This window comes from Lissotriton helveticus, chromosome 4_1, assembly GCF_964261635.1.
Source record: "Lissotriton helveticus chromosome 4_1, aLisHel1.1, whole genome shotgun sequence".
Taxonomy (NCBI): Eukaryota; Metazoa; Chordata; class Amphibia; order Caudata; family Salamandridae; genus Lissotriton; species Lissotriton helveticus.
The window spans coordinates 256,263,243-256,290,583 of NC_136063.1; the positions used below are offsets into that span (position 1 = coordinate 256,263,243).

At 44.9% G+C, this 27,341-nt stretch overlaps 1 protein-coding gene across 1 annotated transcript in view; it reads left to right on the plus strand.

Annotated features, from left to right (window-relative positions):
• Positions 1–27,341, plus strand: part of KCNQ3 (potassium voltage-gated channel subfamily Q member 3) — an 855,832-nt gene that overhangs the window by 411,451 nt on the left and 417,040 nt on the right. The gene's annotated exons all lie outside the window — the stretch shown is intronic.

Consider the following 27,341-nt stretch of genomic DNA (forward strand, 5'->3'; position numbering starts at 1 on the left):
CCAGGCGCCAGCCTGCTGTTCACTGCACAAATGAAGTGAAGCGTGTCACCAGTGAAATGCTTGTCTGTCCAATGTGTGTGCCAATGTTTGGATCTAAATGTAGCAGTGACAGAGCAGCACATAGCAGACCAGTTTGCCTTTTCATACTTGGGAGCTTGTGCATACTTAAGTCTCGCCAAGTGGTGGCGTCATAATTAAAGAACAAGCATAGAACCTTGCCTAGCCCCAGTGTGGCTCAATGGTTAGAGCGGCAGACCCTGATGCAGAGGTCAAGCCCGGGACCAGCGTTCAATTCCCCGCCTCGGTGCGTCTTCAGCTCAAAAATTCCACGGACCTGATAATTCTCGCCTCGGTGCCTATTCCAATCATGGAGCCCCACTCTGCAACTCTGGGCAATAGCTTGCTTAATCTCCACAACGGCCCCCACAATGCTAAGGATGCCTGGCCTCCACCTTGGGGGTGCCCAGGAGTGGACACCTCACAGGGAAAGCCCGGATGGGTTCCACAGCGGGATAAATCTGGTTTCTGGTCTCCTCCTTTCACTCCTTGGTCTCTAGCCTGGTGATGTAATTTCCGTGTGTGTTGAGTTTGCGGCAGCAAATCTCAATCATGTCTGTCAGATGGCGGAGACCATATTCACTCTCTTGAAAGTGATTCAGTGGATCTTGAATGCACTGGAAATTATATTGCTAATTACCCACAAAGCCTCTAAGCAGAAAGTTTTTAATTTGAGCACTTATCTTATCCAGCATTGGTAATAAGGCGAAAACAAATATGATGCGTAACAGAAAGCAAGATCCCCATGTTGCATTGCTCCCGGCTGTATGAGTACTATACTACAAACCGGTAAACGCTATTAATCTGCTTACTGGTTTACAACACAGGGTTTCTATAATACCTTGAACAGCCTAGCATGAGAGGGAAGGCTTGAGGGCTTTGGTGTATTGACATTTTTTCCTGCAGAAATGTAGACTCGTCTTGAATCAATGCAGTATGCTTTCCAATTCGATCTGTTTATTAGGGCGAGCGGCCAGGATCCCCTGGTCTGTTATCTAGTGTGCCCCATCCCTATCAGACATGAAAAGTAGACCAGGGGCTATATAGCTGGGACAGTAGTTGCAATGTGTTGTTCTGCTGCAGATGGAAACCCAGAGCTGCCAACTCATTACAGCGAGCATGGGACCTTGAATGATCTCCTCGCTTTTTCCTCTGTCTCGCCTTATGGCCAACGTCTATCACCACAGAAGGTGCTGAGACCAAGCCTCAGAGCGGCAGCAGCATATTTTTATATAATGTGTTATGCAGTTTCTCGTAAATTGGCTAGTCAGCGAGGCTGCGCGGTGTGATAACTGTATTCAGAAGCGCGTTCATGGGAATAAATTCCACATTTTGTTACAGTAATTCCATGAAGACGGCGGGAAGCTTTACAGTTATTGTTATTTTTAATATTTTTGGGAACATTAAAATAAGTCAAAATATAACAATTAAAGTTGAAATAGCAATTCCATTTAACTGCTGCGCCTTCCTTTGCATCTTGGGAGGAAACAGTTTCAGATCCCAATTCCCACAGCAGTCTAGCTTCCCTACCCCCATTAAACCCATGAAGTTTTTGTTTATTCCTGTAATACTTCTTCGCCCTGTTCCGTGTAACCGCAGCCGCGGTCGGTAGGGGAGTACCTGCCGGGGCGGTGACGTGGGGAGGGGCAGGGTGGGGGTTAGTAATGTATGGATAATGGAGGTTTGCAGGTAAGTAAACATTTAGATAAATCAAACGAATTTCGTTGCGTGCACTGCATCCCTAAATGCAATGCAGTGCGCGCAACGAAATTCGCTTGATTTATTTAAATGTTTACTTACCTGCAAACCTCCATTATCCATACATTACTAACCCCCACCCTGCCCCTCCCCCTCCCAACGTCACCGCCCCAGCAGGTACTCCCCAACCGACCGCGGCTGTGTAACCGACATCAATGACTGCCTTCCTCCTCTTTGTCCCAAAACCACCTATCCCCTGTAAGTGGCCGTGAACAACCAGTTCTGCCACCAACCATTACCTATACCACCCCTGACAACCAAGACCCATTTTAAACTCTACAGATACCAGACTATTTTTATCGTCTCTACCAATAGACACCACCACACTGCAAAAGACTATGATACTGCATTTGTGCCGGTGTTTTCCGGTGCTCATCACCGGCACTTATTTCACTGGGCCCGAACTATGCATTTCTGCACTTGTGGTCGGATTGCCTGATAACTGTTCAAAATACAAATAATTAGCTGGGTGACTGTCTGGCCGTGTGCGGGGTAGAATTACACTGTTTCATCTTGTGTGATTGGGAGATCAGAGAAGTCCTAAGGTCAGAAAGGAAGAACATGTTACTCAAAATGAAAGCCTGTGATATGCAATCTGACGTAGCGCAACACAACTGTGCCTCCTACTGGAGAAACGAAAGGTGAAGACGAGTGTACAAGACTGGCAGTCTAGCTGGTTACAGAACGGTTGTAAGCCTCGCTGATATTCGATACCAGGGATGTAAAGTACACTCCCACAGCCTACATAGTGCTTGGGTAATCCTTCGAGTTGTGTGTGTATTTCCGGCATGGCTGTTTTACACTGTCATTTTAACTGACAGTGCCGTGTGCAGTAGACTAGTTGTGCCAAGCTCCTGACAGGCGGAAAACAAAAAACAAAAAAATAATATTGAATGAAATGGTAGGATGCGCCTTCAGTGACTGAATAGAACCGTCCTTTCACTGTGCTCATACTCGGAGTTACGAGGTTGGTCAGTCAGTGGCAGAGGAAACTGCCCTTATTTACAATACAAGCCCACTTGGGACCACCTGTCACCCGCCATCACCCATTGGCTCTGCAAGGACCCCATTTGTTTCTTTGACCAGGGCCACTGGAATCCATGGCATGCCTCTGGACGGGAACCATTAAGTAATATCAGTGCTTACTTTGAGCCGGTGGCTGCAGGTGGGGCCCCCGAGCACTTATTTATGGGCACTAGCACTTATTGTTCCTATCACACTTTGACTGAAGACAAGAGAGAGAAATACACAAAAGGTGGTGACAAAGAAAGAGATCGAACAGTGACAAATGGTGGAAGCAGATGATAAAGAAGGTGCAGGAGTGAGAGAGAGGGGCACGGAGTGTCTGATGATGGGTTAAATGTGCAAGAAGGGCGCTCAAGCTTACCACGTCTTGGTCTTTGGCACAACAACGTTCTGCAGTGCTTGTGGCGGCCGCTGAGCAAAACTTTGAGCCTTGGCACTTAATATTTTACAAACTTAGCCCCACAGCACGAGCATTTGCCCTCATGACTCAGGAGGCCAAATACAGTTCAACTCGGCGCAGTCTTCTGTCAGTAGCCATGTCTTCATTATAAGTAATCAGCCATGCCGCTGACCTCTATAATCACCTCTGTACATAACATTAGGGGTTAGCCCTAATTGTCCCACTTGGACCTGGCCATAAGGTATACAAAACAGAAAAAGTGGTGCTATTTAGAATTCGAAGCCATATATATGTATGAAAAAAGTTGTGGAAGAGAGATGGTTCCCATTGTTTGAGGGACTTTGTATATATCAATCAATCAATCATAGGCATTTATACCGCGCACTACTCACCCGGAGGGTCTCAAGGCGCTATATGCGTGTTTGTATTGTAACACTTAACTAGTCTTGACTTCTTTATTTTAGTAAAAGATGTTTTTCGTATAGAAGAAGTGTCCTATGTTGTTATGTTAATAGACATTTGTTTTGTCACTGTTACATGCAGATACACGTTTTTCTTCACACCAGCCTAGGTATTTTTGGGATTTGGCTTCAAGACAAGTCTAATAAATAGCATTTTGGGAATTATATACCAAACCAGTGACCAATTAATATGCAGCTGTGTAACAATGTATTCCCACAAGTCACTACTCTATAACTTCTTCCGTGCTCATGACGAGCTCAGCTCGTCATGAGGCTCGGTGGCGCTGTGCTCATGACAAGCTGAGCTCGTCATGTCAGGCGCGGCGCTCACACCCGGGGCTAATTCCCCCGCTGTGCTGAGCGTTCTATGAAAATGGGCGTGGTCATGACGAGCCGAGCTCGTCACTAGCACCGTGGCGCTGCGCGTGCCTCACCTCCCCCCAGCGCCGCGGGGGAATTAGCCCATGCCGAAAGTGATAAACACCACAATCTCAGTCAAGGAATTTGATTTATCACAAGAACATGACTCATTGATCTTCAACATATTCTTTCCTCCACCTTCTGGGTATAAAATTTATTAAAGTCAAAATAACTTTATGTGCCAATCCTAACAAATAGTAGTAAACCAAGCTAGTACAATTCCCTTTGTGAGTTCCCTCAGAGTCTCCTCCTATGAATCTGGAAACAAGAAATGTGGCCCCAAAGATGCTAAGGAATCTGCAAATATCCCTTTTAGCCTGGTGTCCACACTCCTGACTAGAACAACAAAAGTTAGCAAACTCCTGCTTAATACATAATTAAGACTTGCACTCAGGTCTGTTGAGTATATCCATATCACAGGGGTTTGTAAGGCATCTTCTGAGGTTTTAGTAGAACCATATGACAAATACCCAGCTGACCACAGTAGTGTTGCAATGTGTTGAAAATGCTCCGTAAAACGACAGGCCTCATACCTGGAGTAGAGAGATCCCTCACACCATTAAGGTTGAAAAACACATAGAAGAGGAACATAAGGAGCTATTGAGACTATGCCGGAGCGACATAATAGAGACATAATACAGATTATATACCACAAAATTATTTAAACAGGGGGTCCTAGGGACAATATTTTAGAGACCAAACAGAATTGAATCTCCACTCTAAACTATGAGTAACACAAGAAAAACTGTGAGTCTTAAAGAACTGAGCATCAACAGAAACAAAATAGTCCGAATTGATTAAAGAAGTCATCTTAAAGAGGACAGAATCCCATCACCCACCGAAGTGGCATGCTTCATCATCTGGGATCTCCTCTTAGTTGCAAACCCTAGTGCAATCAAGGGCTACAACCTTCTCAACAAAGGAAGGGAGCTCATGGATGTTTTTGAGGTAATTTAAGGTGGAATCTACCAAGATCCCTAAGAAGTGGAGCATGAATAGTTTTGAAAGGTGATTGTTGCAGTGCATGTGAAAAATATGTAACTTAAATGTGATATTTAAAATTGGCTACCAGGACACAAAGCAATTTTATTAGGCGCTATCCTGGTATCAAGAATATAACAGTGCATATGCAGTTTTGAACAAATAACTGCAATGGTCCAAAATAATGGCAGGTCTACATGTTTCAGCCTAACAATCCTAATCCGATCAAGGCTTTCATCAGGACCTAGAAGTAATTTCGCTACTGCAAATCGTGAAATAGTACAAAATCAGGTAGAGTCTCAATAAAGTGGTTGGTTCAATACAACCTACATTCACCTGTGATTCAAAATTTTTGACCAACTGTCAAAGGAGTATTGGACACAATCCCGTCTTTACGCGGGTGCACTCCCGGCTCACGTGCACCCGTGTAAAGACACACACACACACACACATTGAAGCCAAATCACGGATGCACCACGTTTCTTTTGCTTCAAAAGTGGCTCCAAATATGTAGTCTTTCCTTACGCTTGTCGGCAGCCACGCCTTGAGCACAGGAAAAGAGGTATACACTCCCAAGACACAGGTGAATCAAATACATTTCAACACGTGACCAGACTACATTCCTACAACTCCCAAGAGGCATCTGTGTTTTCATCATAAAATCTGTCTTGTAGTGCATCTTAAATCATTGCTTATTAGCGTTTAGTCACCACATACAGTTCATAGTTTATCATTGTAAAGTGCATCCAGTGTATATATATATATTATATATATATATATATGCTGGTGGTCGCCAGTAGGTAGTTATAGTTAATATCTAGTTTCCATAGGAAAAGCATTTTTTACTTGCCTATAACTTTAATGTGGTTTCACAAATCTTCATGAAATTTTCGCTACAAATTGTCAAAGTAGGTTCAGTGTATCATGGAAAGTTTGAGGGTGATTTGGGCTGTAGGGACTGAGAAATAGGGGTGCAAATAAGGTCAGTTTGTAATGTTAATTCCTGTAGGAACGCATTGTGGAACGTACAGCCCGAACTGCTAGATGAAATTACACCAAATTTGGCAGAAAGGTAGATGTTGTTACGCAATTGTGCTTTTTGTTATTTGATGCAAATCCGTTCAGTAATTTTTCTGAAATCTAAATTGAAAATTATAGTGATATCTCTGGTTGCAAAACCTTCACAAAAAAGATGAGCTCATGCAGGGAAATGCACAGCTCTGATTAGCTGCCAACACATTAGCCAGGAAGTATTGGCAGCCATCTTGGGACTCGGCTTCATCAAGTCCCCCCAAAAAAGAAAGAGAAAATCAAGAAAAGGGGGCAGGGCAGAAGTACCCTGACCCCCAAGCCATGGTTTTTCAGTGAATTTCCATTTCTTAACTATAATGTCCCTGCAACCTTTGTTTTATTCAGTGAATATATATATATATAAAAAATATATATATATATATACAAGCTGTACCCGGCCAGGCGTTGCTGTGGCTCAGTCTCGTTAAATGGAAGAGAAAGAAAAGAGTAAGCACACATTTTTTAATATGCTTAATTTCACAATGCTTGTGGGTATGCAATATGTTTTGTCCATCCTAATATATGTAGACTATTGTCTATATGCGTCCCTTGTATTTGTTGCGCAGCAACCAAATTGATAGGGTCTGTTCGGGTTGCAAAGTGAACCAACTCCTCCCCATCCCTCCACCGGTCTGCCATCCTGACACCAACTGTCCATCCTAATACATGTAGACTATTGTCTATAGCGTCCCTTGTATTTGTTGCGCAGCAACCAAATCGATAGGGTCTGTTCGGCCTATTGATTAAAAACACACGCGTATTGGACACACCCGTATTCAAATCCAACGTTGTGTATATATAAACACGCGCCAATGTTGCAAAGTAAACCAACTCCTCCCCCCTCCCTCCACCCATTTCCCGGTCTGCCATCCTGACACCATCTGTCCATCCTAATACATGTAGACTATTGTCTATAGCGACCCTTGTATTTGTTGCGCAACAACCAAATCGATAGGGTCTGTTCGGCCTATTGATTAAAAACACACGCGTATTGGACACACGCGTATTCAAATCCAACGTTGTGTATATATAAACACGCGCTAATGTTGCAAAGTGAACCAACTCCTCCCCCCTCCCTCCACCCACTTCCTGGTCTGCCATCCTGACACTAACTGTCCATCCTAATATATGTAAACTATTGTCTCTATGCGTCATTTTTTAATGTTGCCAAGTGAACCAACTCCTCCCCCCTCCCTTCACCCACTTCCCGGTCTGATGCGCTAATGTTGCAAAGTGAACCAACTCCTCACCCCTCCCTCCACCCACTTCCTGGTCTGCCATCCTGACACCAACTGTCCATCCTAATCTATTTAGACTATTGTCTCTATGCGTCCTTTCTTAATGTTGCAAAGTGAACCAACTCCTCCCCCCTCCCTCCACCCACTTCCTGGTCTGCCATCCTGACACCAACTGTCCATCCTAATATATGTAGACTATTGTCTATATGCGTCCTTTGTATTTGTTGCGCAGCAACCAAATCGATAGGGTCTGTTCGGGTTGCAAAGTGAACCAACTCCTCTCCCCTCCCTCCATCCACTTCCCGGTCTGCCATCCTAACACCAACTGTCCATCCTAATATATGTAGACTATTGTCTATATGCGTCCCTTGTATTTGTTGCGCAGCAACCAAATCGATAGGGTCTGTTCGGCCTTTCGATTAAAAACACGCGCGTATTGGACACACATGTATTCGAAACCGAGGTTGTGTATATATAAACACGCGCTAATGTTGCAAAGTGAACCAAATCCTCCCCCCTCCCACCTTCCAACACTTCCCGGTCTACCATCCTGACACCAACTGTCCATCCTAATATATGTAGACTATTGTCTCTATGCGTCCTTTCCAAATGTTGCCAAGTGAACCAACTCCTACCCCTCCCTCCACCCACTTCCCGGTCTGCCATCCTGACACCAACTGTCCATCCTAATATGTGTAGCCTATTTTCTCTATTCGTCTATTGTAGTTGTTGCGCAGCAACCCAATCGATAGGGTCTGCTCGTCCTTTAGATTAAAAACACGCGCGTATTTGACACGCGCGTATTCTAATCCAACGTTGTGTTTATATAAACACGCGCTTATTCGAATTCAACGTTGTGTCAAAATTTTAAATCAATCGATGAAGAACTTTCGTAGATTTAAGATTTTTATCTAACGCACATTGACATTTTTATGTGTCTGTGCTTTCGATTAAAAACACGCGCGTATTCGACACACACGTATTCAAATCCAATATTGTGTATATAAAAACACTTGCGTATTCGAATGCAACGTTGTGTCAAAATTTCAAATCAATGGGTGAAGTCGTAGATTTAAGATTTTTATCAAATGCACATTGACGTTTTTCCGTGTCTGTGCTTTCGATTAAAAAACGCGCGTATTCGACACACCCATATTCGATTCCAACATTGTGTATAGAAAAACACTCGCGTGTTCAAATGCAATGTTGTGTCAAAATTTCAAAGCTATCGGTGAAGAACTTTCGGAGATTTGAGGTTTTGAACAAACAGTTACATTTTTATTTATATAGATATATATATATATATATTTATATCAAGGCATCTTTTACACTGGGTATTGTGAACTTATATGAGTTCTTTGTTTCTGATGATAAGATAATGAGGCCATCACTCATGTAAAGTAGAGGATGAAATTAGGGAAATTTCCATGCTTTGACCACAGGTTACTTCCCAGTATGCTTTTTACAGTCCATACAAGAGCAGAGCAACAGGATGCAGCAGCACTGTACCATCGAATAGGAGAAACACACGGTGTGGTGTGGCTCACTGGTTAGAGGCGGCAGACCCGGAAGCAGAAGTCGGCCTGGGACCAGGGTTCGATTCCCGACGCGGCAGGGTCGTGGACCAGGGTCAGCGGACTCGATAATTCTCGCCTCGGTGCCTACTCTAACCAGGGGTCCCACTCGGCAACTCTGGGCATTAGTTTGCCTAATCTCCACAACGGCCCCTTCAACGCCGGGGATGCTTGGCTTCACCTTGGGGATTCCCAGCAGGGACCATCCCACAGGGAAAGCTAGGACGGGTTCCCCAGCGGTATACAGCGCCAGGACGCCGGCTGGCAAAGGTGCGCTTTACAAGTATACACATCAACATCATCATCATCAACAGGGTGCCGTTTGACAGTCCATGTGAAGTTGTCTGGTACTTTGAGGGAGTAGTTGGGGGTTACAGTCATTAAAGCTTGTGGAAATGTAATGGGCAATATGTTAGAAGTCTGGATTGAGTAGAGAATAAATGTCTGTGTATCGTTAGCAGCTCAAACAACTGTATCGGTATTGGCATGATACCGGGAAGAACCTAACATGTTTGTCTCTATTCCATCTAAAACAGTATGTGTGTCCCAACTGTAGAACAATGAGCGTGGGAGCAATGAAGAGGAGGAGTCAGTACGCAAAGTATGGCCTTCCAAAGGAAATTGAATTGTAGGAAGAATGCTGAGCACCACAGGTTATGGTTCAGTTTTACCCCAGTACTTTCTGAGTCTTAATTGTGCCACCACACAAACTCAGCACTGTAGAATCATGACCCACCTGTGAGGAAGCTGTTTTGCTGGACTGTATGCTTTGCTGTGATAAAAACCCATACTTTATCTAATTTTAGACAAACTAGGCCTCTGAAGCCATTTTTTCTGGGACGTTTCATCGTATCACGTGAATAGGCTTGCATTTCCCTGTCCTACGAGAACAGTGCTTCCCAATTTTATTTTAACCACAACCCAATTTTTTCCTTTACAAACTTTCCAGACCCACTTTACTTTTCTTTCCCTGACTGCAAAGTGCAAGTAGTTTGTAAACCCCGATCTCCATGTTAAAAAGATAAGCAGCAATCTGTCAGAAGACATGGCCTGTAATTTGATCTCTGTGTTTGAAGCGCAGCAAATAAGACAAGATAATTACAGAATTTAAAGGCAGCTTTATGCATTGTCATTTTTTTTTATTTTTATTTATTCAAGTATGAGTATGCATTGTCATTTCTGATCGGCCAAAAATGTACAGGTGACCCACCGGTGGGTCATGACCCACAGTTTGAAAAGCACTTTACTAGAATAAAAACCAAATGTACCCTGATGAGAAAGGCAACGACTTTCACAGACTGTTCTGAACAAAATGTACCTACTCAAGGTCTAACCTGGCCGTCATAGGGAAACCACATACTATGTAACAATTTCTGTTTCATGTGTAGACACTTGCTAGCGAGAAACTCCATGTAGTAGAATACTGAGAACTCTGTCTGTATTTTGTGGTAATATGTCTCTTATGTCTTATTTTTTTGTAATGTTCCTTCTTTTGCCTTATTGTAATTGATTAAGAACCTGTGAAACATGTACCTGTACTGAAGTATGAACTCCTGTGTTTAGAACCCTATAAAAAAGTGTGATTTCTTGCTATGAGAAGAGAAAATAACTTGGCCTTACCTTAGAAGCAAATCAATGCTGGATTTCTCTCTCAATATGCTCTGCATTTTGCTGATTTGATTCTGTACTTTAATTGAGCTTTGTACTCCGATTTATTGATGAATGGATTTTGACTATATCGAACTAACTTCTGTCTGCCTAAAATTCGTAAAGTAAAACCTTTAACCCCTTCCGTGCGGCCGCGATTCCCCCCGTGTGCGGCCGCGGAACGAACAGGGCGGGGCCGCGACGAACCCCAGCCGTCATCCGCACACGAGCAGCGTGGAGCGTGACGGCTGGGGTTCGTCACCAGCATGGAAGGGGTTAAGATTACTCTTCAATTGCTAATATTGACGTCTTAACTTTGAGATGAGTTCAGCGGGGACCCTCACCGTTTGTCTAGGGACTACACAGCTCACCATTCATCTCCAGTGCACAAAGGAGACATATTGAATGGATTGCCCGCTGTCACTAGCCAAAATATGATTAACATTGCAAGGAGATTACAACCCATTACTATTTGGAATCCTGGTAATAGTGAACACTGAAAACTTGTCAATAGAGGGAAAAACAGTGGCAGGTTGTTAATGAGTGATACAGTAACTCTGCAAAAGTAAAACAAAGTGTCTCAGAATTCTGGGGTGGAAACAAATCAATTGTAGGGATTCCTTTTATTCCTGGTTTAGGATTAAGAGTGGTTTAATCCTTAAAAGGGGATTTTGGGAATTCAGTGACTTTGAGTCAGTGGTTTAATTCTCGGATGGGGGTGGATAACATCTGTGATGAAAGGGGGCAGACTGCTGACTAACTCAAATGAACAAACAAGTGTATTATACCTTAGGCAAATGTAACACACTTGGGTCACTAAGGTCTTTCAATTCTAGCTAAAGTGAAGGTTAACCACGTGTTGGCCCACTGCCTGAAAGTAGTGTTGGGGATCCGAAAATAATGAAGGTTGGTCCTGCGAGTGAGCTGTCCAGGAAAAGTCATCACTCAAATCACCTGCAATTGAAGATGTTGATTTTTAACTGGGCTGTGGTTACTAGTTAGTGAACCAAAGGACTCCTATGGGCCGAGTTTAAGTCCCTGGATTATTTGGAAAGGCTGTTGGCTTCCCAGCTGGTTAGTCAGATCAGCAGCAGCAAAATTCAGCAGGGAACATCAGGGGGGTAAGTTGAGGAAATGGGCTGCACTCAGTGCCCTGTTTTGGATGGATGAGCTACAGTAGGGTCCAGGTAGGTCAGTTCAATGTTGAAGACCCTCCTAGAGCTGATATGGAGCACCAACTCATAATCCTAGGCCTGGGTAAGGGTGGGCGGAGCTTGCAAAGTGCATTATGTGGAATTCTGTGGAGTTGCTTAAGAACTCTGTGGAATTCCGAAAAATTCCGCAAGTGGGCGGAGTTGTTCCATTCACCCACCCCTACTGACTTTGCAGGGTCTGGAAATTTAGCCACGCCTCCTGTGAAGTAAACCAGGCCAGTGAACATGATTGTTTACACCCCAGTCGCAGAGTCCCGTCCACGTTCAACAGTACAAAAAACATCCGCTGCGGAGTGGGAGTACCAGAGAGAGGAACCAACCAGGTCCACTCCACTCCATGGTGTGCAGTTGTGTAATGCGGAGTGCTTCTATTCTGCAGTGCACTCCTTTCCAGGACAGTGTGCCGAAAATTCTTTGCATTTCTGGGGTATAGGAAACCACCCAAAACCCACTCAACATGGCCAGGACGCACCTGTGGACTTCCTACCCCTGCACCCCCGCACATCTCCAATTCATTCTTGAGCTGTTGGTGGGTCAAAAGATCACATCACTTTCCACCTACAGTGTTGCAAGATAGGTTTTTGAAAGATGCCCTGTAGTGCCCCCCAGCTGTAATCCAGAGAGTGTAATACTAACACAGACGAGTAGCAGCCTCTAGGCGCATACCTCACCTGCAAGCCTGGGTAAGTCGGTCCTAAGCTTCTCGGCCACTGCTTGCAAGGGATGAAGTATGCGAGAACGGGAGATACGCTTGCATCCAAAGTAGAGCACGGCCTGAGTGTGTGAGAGGAGTGGACCCCTCCATTCAAGAAAACCCGTGCCACCGTGCGCCACAACGTCTTGGTTACACAAGGAACTCTTGAGACACTTTCCCGTTGCTGCGGACAAGCTAAGTCTATGCTTTGGAGATGACCGGGAACAGAAGTGGGGGTCCCTGGATTTCTGCTTTTTCCCCGCATCCTTGGAATGAGCAGGCCCCTGCAGAGCACTAGCAGGGAACACATCAGCACCTGATGTCAGAAGGAAATAGCTATGGCAGATCTCGCTCAGCGTCAGGCTACAGCAGCTTGGAGATAGGCACACTAGCACGGCAATGACTGGTGTGTTTTTGTGTGTGGAGCAGCGGCCATTTTGGGTTTGGGAAAACATATTGATTTATAATTTGGAGCAAGAGTGTCTCTTTTGTTAAGCCTCACCCTCTAACATGGAATCCAATCACAACCCAATCAGTAAGCGTTCTACGTTTTTTAAGGAATTTGAGCGACCACGGTTTGCAAAAGTGTTGAGACCAGGAAAGGAGGGACATCTGTGGTGGCTGATGGATGCCGGGAAAACTCCGCTACGTAGCATAGTTAGAGTTTTTGTCAAATTCCGCCCTCCAAGCGGAGTGACAAAAACTCTTTGAACTCTGCCGGTGGAGCAGAGTTTCCCGTCCAGCCTTAGTTCTTGGCCATTTAGCGGAAGCCCACAGCCAGAGTATGTACATGTTTTCAGTTTCTGTTTCCAATTATCCACGTCTTAGCAAAGTTTTCCTCACAGAGGGGAGTATGTGAAGGGCATCCTCTGCCCTCCTCACAGAATGAGGTGCGGTATCCAATGCTATGTGCCACTGGCGATGTACAATCTACAGAGATCTCTTTTGTTATGAAACCATGTGTATTTTCCTGAGGCAGGTTCTGGGACAAAGCAACACAAGAGAAAAGGTAATGGGGTGGCATGACCTTTCTCTGGAGGCAGCAGCCTTTCTACGTGATTAGCTTACTATACAAAAAAAAATGATTTTCTTGATCAGCAGACCTTAACCCTAATGATAGTTACAACAAAGACAATTGCAAACTATATTCCATGTGTAAACTTTCTAATGTTCGTGCTCATTATCCAAAATCCATGCACAGATTTTTTCCTAATTTACCAGCATTCACACTCTGAGTGGGAAACACGAAGGAGCTTTATTTGCCCTGGCCCACAAAATTTCCTTTAGGAACATCAGCCAGTAGCCATCACGTTTGATGCTACGCCCTCAATACTATAGCGTTTGCCACTAGCCTGGACTTAGGCAAAGGGAGATACAAGGGGGAGAAAGAGTACTGCTTTGGGACTACATGAAGGGGGCCAATGATGGATTTGCCCAACGTCAATAAACGCGGTACAAAAGGGGGTGGTGATGGACGGCAGTTCGGGCTGGACTGTTCCCATGAGGCACAGGGTCAGACTGATTTGCATATGGCCATGTCTGAACTGGGGTGGCAGAGTGGGCTAAAGAACGGCGATGGATCAAACCCAGATCTGTTGACTGGGTGTGAGTGTTTGATTGGTTCAGATGCTCCGTCCATCACCACCCCCTTTTGTATCGCTTTGGCCACCATAAGTTGGCAGGGTATGCTCAGACGTGAGTCCCTTGCTCACTTTGCCACTGGATTCAAGCAAGCCTGGCTGAAGACGGGTGTAATGCCAGAAACTGGTCCTAGGAAGCTTGAATCCGGTCCAGGGAAGGCATGGCTTGGCAGTTCGGGCTGGACTGTTCCCATGAGGGACAGGGTCAGACTGATTTTCATATGGCCATGTCTGAACCGGGGTGGCAGAGTGGGCTAAAGAACGGTGATGGATCAAACCCAGATCTGTTGACTGGGTGTGAGTGTTTGATTGGTTCAGATGTTCCGTCCATCACCACCCCCTTTTCAACGTCAATAAACAGCAATGTATTCCTTATTTAGAACTGGATCTAGAGTTTGAGGTGTATCTTGGCATGAGGACCCCCACAAACTGTGCAAAAAATGGGAAAATGCACAGGAAACGTGCCAGAAAATGACACCACTGCAATGATGGAAAATATGGTTGCCACCTTCACCCTTATATTACCTAATGGTAATATGGTGGTAGGAGAACCCTTCTCAAGCAACAATCGGAATTCTTGTTGGGGTGAACCACAAAAGTCACTAAATAAACCTGTGCTCAACCCTCTGGCTGCTTGGCACAAAAGCAGTCAGGGTTAACTTAGAGACACAGTGTTAAATATTTATGCAGCACACAAACAGTAATAAAGTAAGAATACAACACAAGAGAAATCTCAAATCAATTAAAAAAAATAGAGTAATTTCTAATAAATAAAATGATACCAGAACAACAAAAATTTAATCAGTAGGACTGGGGATATTGAATTTTAAAGGTTTAAATACAAATAGAACCAAGAAGTAGAAAGCAGTAAATTTGAGTATTTGGTCACTCTGGACAAGGACACAGTTACAAGTTCAGGCTGACTGCGATGGAGCGCAGGTCAGGCACAGGACCGAGATTGGCCTGCTGAGGATTGTTCCTTATGTCCTTGGCGCTCGGTACGTGGGAAACATCCTTTACATTGCGGTGATTACACTGTGATGCATTTAGAACGTTGGCATTACAACCCAAGTGTTACATCGAATTCCACTGGAGGGCGCTATAACCTACGGAATAGTAAGATTTACTATCCAACACCTTCCCTACTGTACGTAGACTGGTGTTGGAATAGTAAATCTTACTACTCCTAAGTCTAGCACCCTCCAGCGCAAGTCGTTGTAACGACTTACGTTGTAAAAACTGCGATGTTACATACCGCGATCATTTTGATCGCGTTGTAACATCACATATCAGCGGTATGTGCGGTGTCGCTTTGCAAGTCTTTATGTCGTACAGCATCTGTTCCGATGAGGCTGAGTGGCAAGGCTTTGTGGGGCTTCGTGTTATTCAGTGTATGTTCCAATGAATCTTTTAGCTGTGTGGTAAGGCTCTGCGGGGCTTTGCATCTCTCGGCGTCTGTTTCAATGAAGCTATCAGCTGTGCGACAAGGCTTTGCAGGGGTTTGTGTCACTCTGCACTGATTCCGATGAAGCCTTCGGCTGTGGAGTGAGTCTTTGCGGGGCTTCACATTATTCGGCATGGGCTCCAATGAAGCTTGTAGCTGTGCAGTGAGGCATTGATGGGCTTTATCTTGCTCTGCATCGGTTCCATTGAAACATTCAGCTGTGCAGTGAGGCTTTACGTCGCTTGACATCGGTTCCAGTGAAGCTTTCAGCTGTGCATCAAAGCTTTGCGTAGCTCGGTGTCTATTCTGATGAAGATATCAGCTGTGTGCAGAGACTGTGTGGGGCTTTATGTCATTTTGCTCTGGATTTGATGGAACCTTTAGTTAAACAAGAAGTGGAGCTCTATGATGCCAGCCAAGGGTCCAACACCTTGGAAGGCATCTCTTGGGGATCAGGAACTCACTCCAGCAGAGGCCAACAGGGCTCAGGCAGGTGTAGTTACATTTCCAGGCAGGTCCAGTTCAGCTGGCCAGCTGGGCAGTTGCAGGGAGGACTCTGGAGTTTGTTGTGTCCCTGTGGCCCTGAACAGAAGGTAGCCTGGGTTCAAGTAGCAAGGTGGGCCTCAAGCAGCAGGGCATTCCTCTGGGGAAGAAGGCAGGCCTCAAGCAAGCAACAGGGCAGTCCTCTTGAGTGCAAGGCAGTCCTTCTGAATTCTTCCACAGTTCCAGGAATGTACTGAAGAGGTGGTTCAGGAGGTCCAATATTTTACCTGGTGCCAGCCTTTGAAGTGGGGTGACATCCTGTCTACCTCTACATCTGGTTCTGTAAAGTTCTTTGCTTCCCCTGTCAAGGCTCCAAGTAATCTAGAGTGAAAAAGACAGGTGTCAAGTTCCTTTGTGTGTGTGCTGGAGGCAGCTTCTTGAAATATAAGTGGGGCAGGGCTCCTCCTCACGCAAGCTGAAAGGATTTCCCATCCTACCAGCACCTAATCCCCCTTTGTCTCACTTTCTGGGAGGAATACACCAAGGGCAACTGCCTAGCTATTCATGGACACGTGACCCAAGACGCAAGCTTCAGGCAACAAATGGTTAGTACAAGAACATTGCTACTTTCTAAAGTGTCATTTCCAGAATTGTGACTTAAAATGTGACTTTATGATTAAAGATGATTTTAAATTACAATTCATTTAAGTCCAAACTTCACATTCCAATCTTTTCACAATCAAACATTAGCACTTATTAAATGTAATAAAGTAACCCCATGTCATCCATTGGGAGAGATAGGCCTTGTAGTAGTAAAAAATGAATTTAGGAGGTTATTTTATGACCAGGACATGTAAAACTTGAAGAAGCATGTCCCACTGCCCTAAACAGCCTCTGGGCTGTTTAGGGCCTACCTTAGAGTCACTTATATGTTTTAAAAAGGAAGGTTTTGGCCAGGCATAAGGTTTATTTTGCCCTGTCGAATTGACAGTTTAAAACTACACTACAGGTTGCAATGTCAGACCTGAGACATGTTTTAAATGTCCTACTCACATGGGTGGTATAATGAGTGCTGCAAATGCATTGGTAGCATTTAAAATACTGACCCCGCCACATGTAGCACCATATGCTAGTCAGATAAGTAAATCAAATATACCAATGAGGTGTAGGCCAATTTTTCCATGCTTTCGGGAGAGAGCACAAGCACTTTAGCACAGGTTAACAGTCGTAAATGCACAGAGCCTGAACGCCAAAAATGCAAAATCAGAAAACATGAGGTGTGAAGGTAAAATATTTAGGAGGATCCTGCGATAAGGACAAGTCCAACAGTCCGAATATGTATTTTAGTATGAAAGTCAATGTCACAGTAGAGTTGCTTCCAAAATCCAGAGATGAAACACAGGTCTTTTCAATTATGGCTGAGACCTTGCCCATATTGTGTAAGGTTTCGGCAGTCTCACTCAGTAGTAGGTAAGCTTTCCTCCTTGCAGGATAATCTAGGTAGTGGGTGCAACTGCTAATAAACCCAAGGAATGGCAAGGAATGTATTGCAAGCAGAATTATATCTGACTGTCGACATGGGTTTTGTAACAGTGTGGATACAGCAGAGCAGGGGCTTAAATACCTCGAAATATGTCATGCTAAGGGAAGGCCCGATAGTGTCATTCTTCCATGGTATGTGAGTAGCTTTGATAGTTTTGACACATTTATGACAGCAAACTCTAAGAAGTAGGGTGCGCCAAGAATTCATCGGAGCTGTATATGTTCTATGCAAAATAACTCATAATTGCTTAACCGTTCACAGCACTGTACTAAGTACTTCCCTGTAGATGAGAGAGTGAGGAACAGAGTTGCTTTGTGGACACACTCTTTTTAATATGTTGTTAGAGGCTTCTATCAATTTTTAACGGCATAGTGATAGAATGTTTATCAGTGACAAATATGCTTTAATAATGTATCAGAATATGCGGTTGCAATGGGAAAAAAAAGCATGTAAATAATAATAAAATTGTATGCTATATAAAAGATTCCAAAAGAAAATAAAAACAAAATAGTTTTTCAGTTTTAGAATACATTAAAAATGATATGGGCAACAATTCTCTACAACATTGCCTCCATAGATGAACATCATAACAAGTCCTAAAATATTTGTGTAATGAGTGATAACTAGTGGTGAGCCAGTTATCATCAACCAGGAGGATATTAAGTAAATTAAAAACAATACATGGCATTTTTATATATGTTCATTTTTCAAATGTTAATCCAGAAAATTATATTTTGATACATTATTAAATTGCTTCAAAGCCCTGATGAAGCAACCATTGTTCACGGAGCACGTGTTGACAATCAATTAACAATTGGAACTGACACTCTTTTGTGACTTATTATGGAATATATCAACTGAAGGAAGACATTTGCAGTTTATATATCACTTGTCTGAAAGGCAATACAAAGTGTGCCCTCTGACCTCATAAACTTTGGTGAATGCGTCAGTGAATACCGAGGTGAAACAGCACTGGATGCAGTTCATGGTTCAATCAATCAATCCATCAATCAGTATTTGTAGTGCGCGCTTATCACCCTGAGGGTATCTAGGCGCTGCGCGTGGTGGGGCTACTCGAACAGCCAGGTCTTGAGGCCACTCCTGAAGTCGACGAGGGAGGTAGGGGTTCGGAGGTGGATGGGGAGGTCGTTCGAGGCCTTGACCGCGAGGTGGGAGAAGGAGCGTCCTCCGGCTCGAGTACGATGGATGGGGGGGGAGGAGGCAGACAGCAGGTGTCTGGGGGGCTGGTGGAAGGTCAGGCGGTTGTTCAGGTATTCTAGTCCCGTGTTGAAGTGAAAGAGACAAGAGCTGAAAAGGACATATCTGTGATACTGCCATAATAGTGATATTTTTTCTTTACACAAAATTTCCTTTGCTTGTATTTTCCATTGTGCAGAACCTTTATACAAATGTACTGCTCTTCTGCTAGTTTTTAGCAGCCTCCACATGCCTTTTTACTGGCAACATCCCTGGTATCCTTATATGTATTTGCGTATTAGTTAGAAGTGGATTATTTAATGCTCTTCGCAGGAAGTATTGTTGGGTATTAATGTATACACCAAGTCCACTTCCCAAATGGCCCTTCTATGAGATATTCTCTTTAACTAGATTACGTAGAGGAAATGAATGAGGTAAAAGATGTGAAAGATGCTCTTTCACCATTTGCTTTGGATTGTATAATAATTGATTTTCTTTATGTGTGTTGTTACTCTAGTGCACTTTGCAAAGGCTGGAGCGGTTTTGCTTCTGCCAGTGTCCAGCAGTTGACCCTTTTGTGCAATCCTGGAGGCCCTTACATCACTGACCCTCACGCACAGCCATTGGGTGTTTACATCATATTTTTGTCAAGTTTTATTGGCTACTTCATGTCCTGTCCTCACAGATTTATTTTGAATGTTATTGCTACTTTTATAGGAGTTCAGGCTTCTGGGCATTTTTACCGTAGTTTTTTTTTATGTATGTGAACTTCATGGTTTTACAAGATTGTTTCTGTGTTCAGATATTTTTTATGGCTACTCGCTTGCTTCTCAAAAGCTTTTGTGGGGCTCAGGCCACCTACATGATGTGGGCCTTTCTCAAGTTTTATGGTTAACCCTAGTAGTAGCCAAGGTTACTTGTCGCAAGTGAATGACAGTTGCTTCGGTGACATCCCCTTGTGAGAAGCGCCCACTTAAGCACAGAGGTGCCGTGTGGCGCCACGGGCTGGTGAGCTCACACCCCTAAAACATTAATTCGTCATTCACGGACCTTGGCTGTCGGCAGATTTGCAGACACATGCTCCAAATAACACTCTTAAGGAGTGTTGTGAGAGAGGGCTGTGGTCCTTGGGCAGAGTGAAGAAAACAAAGGGAAACAATGAAAATAGGGAAAGAGAGAGAAAAATGGAAACTGAAGGTGAGTTATAAAAACGTTAAAGTAAAAATAGGGAGAAAAAAGATGAGTGGATGTACATGGAAGTGCAGGAAGGGGAGGGAGAAAGAATAAAGGACGAAAACTGGGAAGGGAAGAAGAAAGAAAAGGTAAACGTATGGAAAGGTGGAAGGAAGGATGAATGGGTGGCAGGGTGAAAGGATGGACAGAATGTAAGGGGAAAAGGATGAATAGAAGCATAGAGGAAAAGGGAACGGATGGATTGAGGAGTGAAAGGATCGATAAGCGACAGTATGAGTGGATGGAAGAATGGATAGATAGAAGGTAAATATGTGAGAGGGAGGAAAAGAAATGATTCACGGGTTGAAAGATGATAGATACGTGGATATATTGATGGGTGAGCGGATGGATGTATACTTGAAAGGGTGAATGGATTAAAGAAGGTATAGTTCGATGGATGAGTGGACGCAAAGGTGAAAGTAAGAAGAGATGGATGAATGAATAGATGGAAGGGCAAGAGAATGGATTCAATAGTGGGTTGAAAGGAGGGAGAAATGTTGAAATTAGCAATGTATGTGTACATAAGCGGCGTTCATTTGTGTTCGCTGTACCTCTTGTCGTAAGCAGAATGGATATTGCAAAACATTGACTGTGTTATCCCGCCAGCATAGACCCATGCACACATATATACAACAGCCATTTTAGGTACCATGGTCTCTCTCTGTTTGCGATCGATCATCAGCCCCTTCCCTGACCCTGCAAGCATCCCCCATGCACCCTGACCGCCCCCGCTCTCACATGAACAAGTCGTGAACCCTCCCCTCCCGCATGACTCTGTCTCTGGGAATCACACCCAGCGCCTGACCAACACCTCCTTTTCTTCCATGAATACCCCTCCTGTTATGACCCCTTCCTCTGAGCCTGATTGTCTGCACGGACCGCTGGTCATCCCTCAGCCTGAGGATACAGTTCATTGCCCACTACTGTATGCACTCGCCCCTCTTCAAAGGGGGCTACTATTGATCATGACCGCCCCACCCCCTGAGATTCGATCAGGCGCACACATTCCAAAGGAATCAGCAGAACACTCAGCTGCGTGACAGCCCCCTCCTATTGTATGGAGGATCAGGACCCCTACTGTAGCCACGTGTTGGAATATCTTCATACTTCACAATGTCTTGATTGTAATGAAGAATGTCTGTGTGCCATAAACGTGTGTATAAAAGACGAAGCCTCAGAGAAACTTGTTAGAGCACCTCCTGAAGACACTATGCGAGTGTCCGAAATGACAGGCTCTCCTCATGAGAAATAAAACTCTATTCTTGTCTTCCTCCTTCCAGCTCCCGTCTCTTTATTTGGTAATTGTTCAAGATGGGAACTAAGAGGCGTCCTGCGCCAGCAGCCTGGGCATCAGGTGTGTTATGGGCTGACTTTTCCTCAATTGGCGCCCCAACGCGGGGTCCATCAGCGACATAAGGTCCGGTAAGAGAGGTCCAGACGATGGGGTGAACATCTAAACGATTGGAGTATACCTGCCTTGAGAGGGCCCTCGTCCGGCTGCCGATTGAATGAACTTCACCGATTCTGAACGGACCTCTCTCAAGTGACCTACTGTCCTGACTGGAATCCCACAGGAATTCTGCGGTAAAAACATGGAGAAAGAGAACGATGGGGCGCTGGAGAAAGGAAGGTGAAGAATTGCCCACATGGTCCGGTCCGGGTAAGGTTAAGTAGGACGTCTTTACGTCCGATTGGTAGGATGGCTTTATCCATCTGATTGATTGATTGATTGATTGATTGTTTTGAAATCAGTATTTAAAATACTGGTATTGTTCATTGATTGGTTCATTTAGCCTCGGTTGATACTTGAAGTATTGGTTCTCTTGGAGACATTCTCTGTTTGCAAACAGCGACGAATAGGAACGTTCCTCTCTCTTTGCAAATAGTGAAGGATAGGTAATGCGGACTTTTGTCCCCCGTTGTAATCCGTCATGCCTATTTTTCTCCCCACTGATTGATTGGTTGCTCTGTTGCTCTTTGAGACATTCGCTGTCTACAAACGGGGAAGAATAGGAATATTCTGTCTCCCTTTGCAGATAGTGAAGGGTAGGTAATGCAGACTTTTGTCCCCGTTGTAATCCGTCATGCCTATCTTTCTCCCCATTGATTGTTTGTTATCGGTTTTTATCGATTATTGCTCTTTGAGATATTCCCTGTCTACAAACGGGGAAGAATAGGAATATTCTGCCTCCCTTTGCAGATAGTGAAGGATAGGTAATGCAGACTTTTGTCCCCGTTGTAATCCGTCATGCCTGTTTTTCTCCCCACTGATTGATTGATTGTCTGAACATTTATTGTTCAAGGAATAGTTCTTTTGAGGCATTCTCTGTTTGCAAATAACGTGGAATAGAAATGTTCTGTCTAGTCTTTGCAAGTAAGGAAGGGTAGGTAATGCGGACCTTTGTCCCCCGTTGTAATCTGTCATGCCTATCTACTCCCCACTGATTGGTAAACCAGTTCCACCCGGACCATTTATTGGAGGTAGGTCTTCTGGCTCGGCCAGGAGGGTACCTCTAATACAAAAGGACAGATATAAAAATGCGGATTAGCCGCTGTATCGTGCTAGCAAATAAAAGAGAAAAATATATATATAAAAATCGTTAGGGAAAAGAAAAGGAATAGAGTGAAATCAGTAGGCCGCTGATGAGATCTCTTTTCAACCTCGCTGAAATGGAAACATAGGGAACAACCCCTCAGGAAATATGAAACTGGTGAGGAAATCCGAACTTAACGCTATGACTTCGAGACAGCTTGGCTCCACCACCCACCCCGCCCAATTAACGACAAAACTTAGGCGAATAATAGAAAAATATATAACACTCTAGCGAAGTAACAGGTGAACACGTTTTATTTTTTTTTAACAAACAAAAAAAACATTTAAGCAACTATTTACATGACAAACTGCTGCAGCGACAAACGAAACCCACAATGCATTTCGCCGTCTGCCTGACGCCGTTCCAGCCCTTCCTTCCCCAAAGTAGCCATGTTGGGCTACTTTGGGCTACTTTCTAGTAGTTTTTGGGCGTTTTAAAGTCTACAAAAACCGTCAGGGGCGGTGGGGTGGAAGGACCACTACGCGAATAGCCCGAAGGCGGCGCCACACGCCAAGGCCTGTCCCCCGGATGAACCAAGGGACCCGTTCCTGGGGCCAGGGCGAAGAAGCGTCCGGCCGCCATCGGCTGTGGGCCCGGCCCGAAACGTGCCAGGCGTCCCCACTTCTTCAATAATGGCTGCGACAACACTGGGGGGGGATGTCTTGCACATGCCTCTGACCCCCCCCCCCTCGTCCTCATCGCCTGGTCCGGCCATAACAAATGTCAAGCAAGACGCCGCGGGGTGCACCGGGAGGGAGAGGCGGCGCGAACGAGCCTCTCCCACCTCCCCAGGTGAAGGCTCCCCAGCTGCACCCCCAACGCTCCTCGCACCCGGCAAAGGGTTCGTCCACTCTTATGGTGCAGCGACGCTCCTCGCACCCGGCAAAGGGTTCGTCCACTCTTACGGTGCAGCGACGCTCCTCGCACCCGGCAAAGGGTTTGTCCACTGTGGCGATGCTGCGACGCCTCGCCCGACAGGTTGGAGCCCGTCTGCTCATTTGACCCCGCGATTGCCGGTAGCTGCCGAACTCTCAAAATGGCGGTCGACCTTGCAAGAGCGGGCCCAGCATGAAGGAATGGCCCGGTTGCTTGTTGACTCCACCATCATAAAAGTTCTCCTCGACCTTGAAGATTCTATAGGAGCCGCGGGAGTCCCCGACCCCCGCAGATACCCCCGATGGGGAATGACTGCCATAACTGCCCGCGGAACGATGAAAATGTAGCCGCGGGACGTCGGCGCTCCCATGCTGACACCAGCCTCAATTTGAATGACTAAAATCCTGCAGACTACTGTTCGGATCAGTTCCGGTGAAAACGCAGTATGACCCGGCAGAAAATGTTGCTTCCCTCCCCCCTTTTGACTGATGGTTCATACTGCCGATCCCTTTCTGTTGCCCTTTAACGGAACTTTTTGGACTGCCGAAAGAGGTTCTGGGCCAACCACGAGTTGGTGGAGGTTTTGACTATGCCTGGATCTGCCTGGCCGCACCCAAAATGGCGCTGGTACAAATGAAACTTTCAACTCCTTGTTGTACCCCGATTGCTCAGCCTTGGTGTCATGAAATATGCATACAGTTTTAGAAAAAAAAAAAAAACAATGAATTGATATGGGATGGGTACTGATTATGTGTTCGGACAATGAATTAAAGTGAGATGGGTGCTGGTTGAACATTCGGACAATGAATTGTTGTTAAGTTTGGCGCATCATGACTATTGAAAGTTCGAATTTCAACACTTATGATACTCGCTCACACTGAAGTTTCGATATGATTTTATTGCACTTGTCGCACTTTTTTCAATGACCACCGACTCCATTAGGTTTTGCACTAATAAGTACCCCCACATGTACAGTTTTGGCCGGCCCACAGGGTTGTAGGCCCATATTTATGCACCGACATTTTTATTAAAGATTTTTGGAGAAAAACGTACGTAGTTGTCACGTGTGAATTGGTAACTCTCGAATAACTGACCACTGTTTCCGATATAACTGAATTACAGGTGAAATGGCTCAGCTCGATTAGTTAAGGGTTAAAAAGTATAGTACGCAGAAATATTGCAAATATGAATGGTCCAGGTTTTTGTTGTATGTACTTTGCACATTCTTGTACAGCCTAAAGCAACCGCTAAAAGACCCTGGAATTCAGCCTATACTTTATATGCTACCTGTATCAGGAAAATTGTGCTAAAATGTCCCTAAGTCGCCCCGAAGGAGTGCCACCTGGCCTCCCTACATACGGTCCGTAATACCACACACCGGCTTCCGATAATCATCTCTCCCACACTAAAAGGTTCATCTGGGCTTAAATGCCGAGTTGGCAAGAACTGCGTTCCGTGGAGATAGACCGAGTATGTAGTAAGTAAAAGCCTTTTCGGGTTTATGCGCGCTGATGTGTTTTTAAATGCTGCCCCCGCCCCCTTCTTTTTCCCTCTTTCTGCAGGTCACTTTGGAACATCGATTAAAAATACGAAAAAGAAAATGGTGATCTAACGGACGAAGAGACGGGAAAAAGGCGTTCGATTATGGTGCCTACGCACCCCGAATAATACAACCAAAAATAATGTGCACTCATGATTAAGCACTCTACGCTTAACTAAATAGGGAAAGGTTTAAAGAATATTCTGAGGTGAGGTTTACTCTAGTACCCTCCGCTTGGAGGACTAGGAATGTTGTCAGTGTTTGGAAATTACTACATCCTTTCCGCACCCTCATGGACCAGAAACTCAAAGCTGCCCTATTGTTCCCCCAACTGACACCCACTGTTGCCTCAGCCTGGAAACACATTAGCCCGACCAGGTTAGTTCTTGACTGGTTGCCAAAGGCGTAAGTGTGTACAACCACAAAGACCAGTAAAGGCAGCCGACAATAAAAGGAAAGAAAAGGGTAAAAAGAGCGTAGGATGCTAAGGATGCGCAGCATACAGGAAGAGATCATTATGGCCAATAACGGTTATATGTCTTGTTTTGGATTTTTTGTATATAATACATGTACTGTCTCCCTCACCTGAGTTTGTGTGTACGTAATGTATGGAGCTACGTCATCCCTCTGCCTGTGTCTCCATATTACTTAACCCCTGTTGTTCTGTGTTGTGCGCGCACTGAATGACCCATTATTGTACACGTCTCTCTCTCTCTCTCTCTCTCTTTCTCTCTCCATGTCATACGTGTACCGAATGGACCATTTAGAGTGCGGTCTCTCTCTCTCTCTCTCTCTCTCTCTCTCTCTCTCTCTCTCTCTCTCTCTCTCTCTCTTTCTCTCTCTCTCTCTCTCCAAAAGCCCCCTGTTCCCTCTTTCCTTGTATGGTGACGTTGTGCCCCCCCCGGCACAAAACTTAATTGGGTCTCCTCGAACACAAAGGTGTTCGGCAAAATTGACAGGAACTAAAAACGATTGTGACTTGCCATATTACTACCTCTCCTTTCTGCAAAACGATATAACCCGAGTTGGTAATGAAGGAAAGGACAGGTAAGACGACGGATGTCCCCTAATCTGGCCTTTTATAGGGGGACTATAACGTCAATGGCCTTCTGTTTTCCAGTTCGCTAGAAATGCAATTCCCAATGCACCGATCACTTCACCCCTCTGCACTTAAGTGCGGATGTCCAAAGCGCCCCCGCTTCTCCCAATTGACCCCAGCTTCATGTCAGCTACCCTCGAAGCGTAATTGATGACCTTGATTAACGGTCGCTCCCCAAGAAAAGCATGTTTAACATCTGCCCCCTCCCCCTTCTTCATGACGATAACGCCCCTGCTTGCAAGAGTTAGCCGACCCCAAAGGGAAATGTAAGATTGTCGGTACTTGGGTTAAAAAAGAAAAAGGGCGAGTCTCTACATAAGGACTCGATTTTGAGTTTGATATAATACACTGTGTATAAAGGTCCAATTTCTCTCCACATACGTCACGAATGAACGCCAAACAGGTTTATGAATTCAATGGTAATGCCCTCCTACATACTCCATAAGTGATGACTTCTGACTGTGACCGATGAACTTATCCCCCACCTACATAGGATTGGGGACGGAATTGAGATGTATAAATGTCTTCTCCTGCCAGTTTTTCTAAAACTTATTTTTTACCCATTCAAAGATACAATCACCGGAGGAGAGGAGCTGGACGTGACGCACAGCCTGGCCACAGATCATGAAGCACGTGTGACCACGACCAAAGGTGGAGCCACCGAGCAACGAGACGCGGGACGAGGCACCACTCTCAAACTCGGCAGATGAAGGAATAAAGGGCCACCTTGAAGCCCTCGATTTGCTGACCCACTCGTGCCTGAAGTCCCCGTCCCTTTTTGAGCCCGAAAGATGGGCCTGCCTGCTCGTCATCTTTTGCTCCTTTTGGTCCCTTGATGTGCTCAAAGATCTGATCCCACTCCGCCCTCTCTTCCCTTGATTATTCAACAACATCACACTTTTCGCATAACTTTTGACTATAGAATGAGGTTTTGCCACGGAAAAAAGAAAGACACGCAGGTGCCCAGCATGAGGCACCCCTAAGAAAATCAGTTAAGAAACAGGACTGTGATCTAACAGCAGAGGACTGATCGCACCCTGCAACGTGTAAGGATGAATCCGAGCTGGACCTATAGCTCCACCGCCGGTGCTCAACAGCGCCAACAAAAGAAGACGGACTCTGTTAAAAAAAAAAAAAAAAAAAGACATTGT